Genomic DNA, 7,342 nt, shown 5'->3' with positions numbered 1-7,342 from the left:
TCTTTATCATGTACTGTGTCAGCAATTTGTAAAAACTGTGCCAGAAACTCAGTAGGTTCTTCCTGTGGAAGACCGGAATACTGACAATTTTGCTGCACTATGATAATGAGTTGAGGGTTTAGTTCAAAGCTGCTTGCTTTGATGGGAGGTGTACAGATGCTACTCCCATATGCAGCTGTAATTGGGTTAGCATATGATCCCAGAGTCCTTTTGGACTGATCAACCCCACTTAAGTCCATAATGGACAAGAGGGAAATGATAATGATTGCAAAGAGATAAATTTTGTTTTTTTTTTTTTGAATTAAACGAAAAAATAAAATAAAACAAAATAAAATTGAAATAGAATTTCGAAAATCAAAAAGAAAATAGAATCAAAGCAAATTGAAAACTGAATCAATTAGTTAATTAAAAAGATTTTGAAAACAGCAATTAAAAAGATATGATTGAAAAATTTTTATGAAAAAGATTTGATTTTTTTTTAAAAGAGGAAAGAGAAAAACAACAAAAAACACCAAACTTAAAATTTTAGAAAATCAAACACAAAGTTTTCGAAAATTTTTAAGGAAAAATAAAAATATGCAATGAACACTAAACTTTTTTTAAGGGAAAAACACAAAGAGGACACCAAACTTAGAATTTTTATGAATCAAAAAGGGACTAAGAACATGCAAAAATCGAAAATTAAAAGAAAAAAAATAAAAGCATGCAAATGACACCAAACTTAGAATATGAAACTAGACTCAACTAAAAGACTCTAAACCAACAAAGCAAAAAGTCCTAATCTAAGCAACAAGATAAGCCGTCAGTTGTCCAAACTCAACAATCCCCGGCAACGGCGCCAAAAACTTGGTGCACGAAATTGCAATAACACTTTTGCAACTCCGCACAACTAACCAGCAAGTGTACTGGGTCGTCCAAGTAATACCTTGCGTGAGCAAGGGTCGATCCCACGTCCAAGTAATACCTTACGTGAGTAAGGGTCGATCCCACGGAGATTGTCGGCTTGAAGCAAGCTATGGTTATCTTGTAATTCTTAGTCAGGATATCAGAAATTATCAGGATTGATTGTGAAAAGCAAAAGAACATGAAATGATTACCTGTTTTGCAGTAATGGAGAATAGGTTTAGGTTTGGAGATGCTCCATCTTCTGAATCTCTGCTTTCCTACTGTCTTCTTCTTCAGTCACGCCAGTCTCCTTCCATGGCAAGCTGTATGTAGGGTTTCACCGTTGTCAATGGCTACCTCCCATCCTCTCATTGGAACGATTCCTAATGCCCTGTCACGGCACGGCATTCCATCTGTCGGTTCTCAATCAGACCGGAGTAGAATCCAGTGATTCTTTTGGCGTCTGTCACTAACGCCCCGCCTTCAGGAGATTGAAGCACGTCACAGTCATTCAGTCATTGAATCCTACTCAGAATACCACAGACAAGGTTTAGACCTTCCGGATTCTCTTGAATGCCGCCATCAGTCTAGCTTATACCACGAAGATTCCGATTAAAGAATCCAAGAGATAACTACTTAATCTAAGGTAGAACGGAGGTGGTTGTCAGTCACACGTTCATAGTTGAGAATGATGATGATTGTCACGGATCATCACATTCATCCGGATTAAGAACAAGTATTGGAGTTAAACGCCAGCTTTTGTGCCAGTTTGGGCGTTTAACTCCAAGTTTTATGCCAGTTCCGGCGTTTAACGCTGGAATTTCTGTAGGTGACTTTGAGCGCCGGTTTGAGCCATCAAATCTTGGGCAAAGTATGGACTATTATATATTGCTGGAAAGCCCAGGATGTCTACTTTCCAACGCCGTTGAGAGCGCGCCAATTGGGCTTCTGTAGCTCCAGAAAATCCGCTTCGAGTGCAGGGAGGTCAGAATCCAACAGCATCTGCAGTCCTTTTTGGTCTCGGAATCAGATTTTTGCTCAGGACCCTCAATTTCAGCCAGAAAATACCTGAAATCACAGAAAAACACACAAACTCATAGTAAAGTCCAGAAAAGTGAATTTTAGCTAAAAACTAATAAAAATATGCTAAAAACTAACTAAATCATACTAAAAACATACTTAAAACAATGCCAAAAAGCATACAAATTATCCGCTCATCAATAACCACATATTTAAAGAACATCACTTTTACCTCGTTTAAAGCTTTCGTTTTCTTCTTCTTTGAGGCATTTACAATCTGTTTGTCCACCTTTGAACCTTGCCTATTTTTTTGGACGTCCTCTTGTTAGAACCCATGGAGGGCTTTGAAGCTCGTTAACGGATTCCAAGTTGGCATCTTCGTGAGATAACGAACATGACCCCTTCCTTTTGGCTTTCAGTTCTTCCATCTCAACCATGACGTTATCGTAGGCACGGTGCAAAATGGCACTCAACTCCTCCGATTCTGATGTAAATTCGCAAATATTTTACGAACGAAACACCAATTCGTCAAACCTCTTGCTTCTTGGCTCCAACAATGGCTCGTTATGGCTGCTCTTTACCTTCTTGCTCCATCGTTCCAATATATATCTCGGTGACACTTGGGTTACTCGTTCAAAGCTTAACACACTTAGGGTGTGACAGCACAATATGCCTCTTGACTCGAATAATAAGCATTGGCATTTCACTTGGGCCGCTATTGAGTCGTAAGTAACCACAAACTTGTTGAATATTGAGCTGGAAACTTGTTCACAAACTTCGTATACTGAATAGCCTAGAGCGGAGTTCATTAATCTTGTGATGCAATTCGCCTTTCCTATGAATTGTGCTTGGACTTTCCTAAACTTTTGGTGAGTGTACACATGTTGAAATTGAGCTTCAATGGAGGATTTTGTTGCATACGGTATGACCGTATGAAAATCTGCAGCATCCGATTCTCTCTCTGCTTGCTCCCTGCTTCCGAGGCAATTATCGTATTGTTTGACAAATTGGATAAGCGAGCTGTTCCGTGTAATGAACTTGTTAAAAAATGAATGCATGCTCTCGCTCCTTTGTGTGCTTCTCATCCCTGCCAAGAAGTGGTGATCCAGATAAATTGGAACCCATATATGACGGTCTTCGTAAAGATCTGCATAATACACCCAAATCAAACTATATTACACCCAAAAACACGCAATTTACACCTCTGCTGCAGATTTTAAACAACATTACCTGAAAGCCACTTGTTGTCCACAAGACCATACTTCAGCAGAAAATCATTTCAATTCCTATCAAATGAGTCTTTGCTATGAGAGTTCCAAACAACTTGGCTTATTTCTTGTTCAATTTCTGCATGTCCCTTGTACCCCTTTAATTTGCTTGGAATCTTCTTCGTGATGTGCCAAATACACCAACGGTGAATTGTTGTTGGCATACAAGCCTCTATAGCCCTTTTCACTGACGCGCATTGATCGGTGAGAATCCCTTTCGGAGCATTTCCTCCCATGCAACGAAGCCAACATTGAAATAACCATTTGAATGTTTCAATTTTTTTGTTTTTCATCAAAGCGCATCCAAGAAGTGTTGACTAACCGTGGTGATTGACCCCAACAAAAGAACCACAAACCAAGTTATACCTGAAACAAATTACGAGATTGCAGAATAAAAATCATTACATACACCCAAATAATGATTTTATACACCAAAAAACATCCAATATACACTTCTGCAGCAGATTCATAAAAATAACATTAATTTAGCATCATAAACAAGAACAGCATATTACTTGTTTGTATTGTAGGTGGTTTCAAATGAAATAACATCTCTGAAATACTCAAAGGCAGCTCTGCTCCTTGCATTGGCCCAAAAAGCTAGCTTAATCGACTGATCGTCCTCGAGTTCGAGCTCGAAAAAGAAATTCTGATTCTTCTCTTTCATTCTTAATAAATATTTCCTGAATTTCTTTGCATCTTCTTGTTCCAAAACATTCCGCACTTCTCTCGTGATGTAATTCCTCACGTCTTTTTCGATAAAATTTAATTCGCGGTGACCCCCAGCTGCCGCAACAAATGATTGGTAAGTTTTGCTTGGTCTGATACTAGGCTTCTCGTTATTCTCTATTGTACGACGAACGGACATGCTTAGTTCCCTGTGCTGTTTGAGCATTTCTGCTTGAGTTGGACAGTAAGGATGTGAATGATGCAACACGGCCTTCGAAATGATCCAAGCACCAACATCTTTCAATGTGTGTATATAAATTCTTGCAGGACAATTTAAACCAGTTGTGGGATTTGTCTTCTCAGTCAGAGATATTTTAGACTTCCATTTTCCCTCTCTACTACATGTAATCAATTGATTCTTAATTTCGTTTCCCTTCTTATTTGTGCTCCGAACTCTTGTAGAAAAACATGCAGCCTTGGCATAGTCCTTGTAAAATTTTGCATCATCTTCAAGAGTGTTAAAAGTCATTCCAACCTTGGAAATAAACTGGTCATCAACAACACAGAGGGGCTGTAAAATACACCATGTTAAAAATAAGGATATACTATAGACTTTCTGCACGTCATAAAAAAATTAACAATTCAACTAAAATACACCCAAGAATTCCTGATCTACATCCAAACGACAACAACTCAACTAAAATAATAAGAAAAGTCATAAACTGTAAATACACCCAAACTACACTAAAATACACCCAAAAAGTTCTGATCTACACCCCAACGTCTGGTATAAAATGCACAAAATTAATCAAAACTAGTACATTAGATTCAATTCACAGTCAATATTCACGCATTAATTTCACAGTCAATATTCACGCAATATTTTGCTAGACAATCATAAAAAACTAACTGCATCAAATTCAGATTCAATAATTAACTAAAACTAAATCAAACCTCAGAAACTTCGTTCGATTCAAATTCAAAATCCACTTCGTCGTGGTTCAACTGACAATCTGAAGTTGAATCATCCATTATCTTCAAAACGATTTCAAAGCTTTATTCAGAAACCATGAAAATCGAAAGAAAAAAAACGAAGTTAGAGTACAGAGAGAGAAACGTACGTAAATGACGAAGAAGAAACCAGTGATAAACGCACGTAAAACAACAAATGAAAAGGCAAAGAGAAACGCACGAAGGAGATCGAACAAATTTGGCAAAAAATTCGAAAAAGGAAACGAAATCTTTTGAAATTTGGGAGTTATATATTCGCGCGTTAATTGATTTGGATTGATTTAATAGTCTGTTAAAGAGGCGCGTGAAAGACAGATGCCACAAGAGGCGCATTTGAGGGTAAAGAACTTGTAAGCCTTAATTGCTTGTATGCAGAGATCAATCCAGAAATAAAATTATAGGTTAGTTAAAATAAATAAATAAATACTATTTTGAACATAAAATATTTATTAAATAATAATAATACTGAATAATATAAAAATGTATAACAAATTGAACATGTTATAAGTATAATTGTAAATATAATAATAAAATAATAATACTATAGTCCATTGTGCGGTTTGGATTGGATTGGATCGGTTATGAAAAGTAGATCCGAAATCCAATCCGATCCAGCGGTTTGTAAAAAATAAAATCCAATCAAATTCGAATTAGTACGGTTTTAATCAGTGTTCGATTTAGATTTGATTGGATGAACAGTTTAATTTGAATCGGTTTGGATTTGAACACCCCTATCAGCAATCACCTAAATAGCAATTGCTAACGCAACCAAACTTTAAAATCTTCAATGCAAAATTTGAGGGCTTTTTTATATAAATAAGCATAGGAGAAACTTTAATTCCGGGAATACCCATGGCTTGAATTATTCACTGAAATACGCATGGCCAACTCAATGCCACCGGCCACGAAATGGATTTTCAAACCAATTCGCAGAAGCGACCACGAAATGGGGGGGAGCAGCAGCAGCTTTTCCACTTCGTGGCTGCCACATAGGAGGTGAACCACATCAACGACGGCGCACACGAAATGGTCCACATATGAATCCGACAACTGCCAGCAAACAAAACAATACAAAAACATCATAAAAAACCCGCAGCACCTAATGATAATAAAAGTATTATGTTTTCCTCTACGATAACCATACTTGTCCTGTATGAAATCACAGCCAGATTTAATACTAAAATGATATATTTCTAGGAACATAGTAATTTAATTTTAACCGCACAGACAAACATCCAACAACCAATTACATGTATCTAATATAGATATATCATAAACAATTAACCAAGAAAATTACAGCGCTCCCTCCATTCCATATTAATAGGTTCATTCATAAATCAATGAAACTATCCAGACACACTACACCAATTTAGTCAAAATCAGCATAATATTGAGAGCTAAAAGTAATATCAAGAAATAAAAGAAATAATGTCAACAAAAAATCAAAGGCATCAGAGATGAAAATTTCAGAACTTTTCCCCAAAAGCATTCCTACTGCCTAGAAAATTGAGTAGATTTAACAACAACAGCAGAAGGAGTAGACAGACTCAAAATTGAGAGATTCAGAGTGACTACGAGGAGGAGGTAGAGGAACATAAACAACATGAATCACCAAGACATCAACATCCCACAAGACCCAATCCTGAGTGGAAGTCCGATGCGGAATATCATGTGTATCGGAGTTCCGCCATGGCGGCAAGGCACCCTTGGCCAGCAAGAAATCGACAAATCAATAACAACATCAGTTGTGATTTATAAAAGCTAATACCAAGTCTCAATCCCATATCATAATCATAACCATTTTCCTTTTCTATAAACCAGCCCATGACATCTATATCAAGAGTGAAAAAGTAACACTTCAGTGATTTTGAAATAATAGCATGCCTCTCATTCAGTTTGTCCCTTCGCAATTTCTCCCGACATGCCTTGGTTCCAGATGCACATGATTCAATCCTCAACCTGAACTAACAGTTGCAAAATTATAGAGGTGAACACAAGTGAATCATAAGAGAGCAATTAATACTTAGGTCCGGATCTTCATTGATACAATGTTAAATTTTTCCATTAGCTATTACCATCAATATTAAACATGATATCTAGGCTCAATGCAGAATCAAGTATGTAGGAGCAAGCATTTCGTGGCCGGTACTCCTGAGGTGCAGCATTTCGTGCTCGCCCTCCACGCAATACCCATTTTGTGGGCGCCAGCCACTAAATGGCTGCTTCCCCATTTCGTGGTCGGTGCAGCTGAGATGACCTTTGCTGCTGCTTCCCCCCATTTCGTGGTCGCTTGCTGCGAATTGGTTTGAAAATCCATTTCGTGGCCGGTGGCATTGAGTTGGCCATGCGTATTTCGGTGAATAATTCAAGTCTTGCGTATTCCTGGAATTAAAGTTTCTCCCATGCATATTTATATAAAAAAGTGTTACAAAAAAAAAAAGGCATGACTAACACCCTACAAATGTGACTTCAGTAACAATGTAACATAC

Source organism: Arachis duranensis, chromosome 8, assembly GCF_000817695.3.
Source record: "Arachis duranensis cultivar V14167 chromosome 8, aradu.V14167.gnm2.J7QH, whole genome shotgun sequence".
NCBI classification, from domain to species: domain Eukaryota; kingdom Viridiplantae; phylum Streptophyta; class Magnoliopsida; order Fabales; family Fabaceae; genus Arachis; species Arachis duranensis.
Note: the sequence above shows the minus strand (reverse complement) of the source record.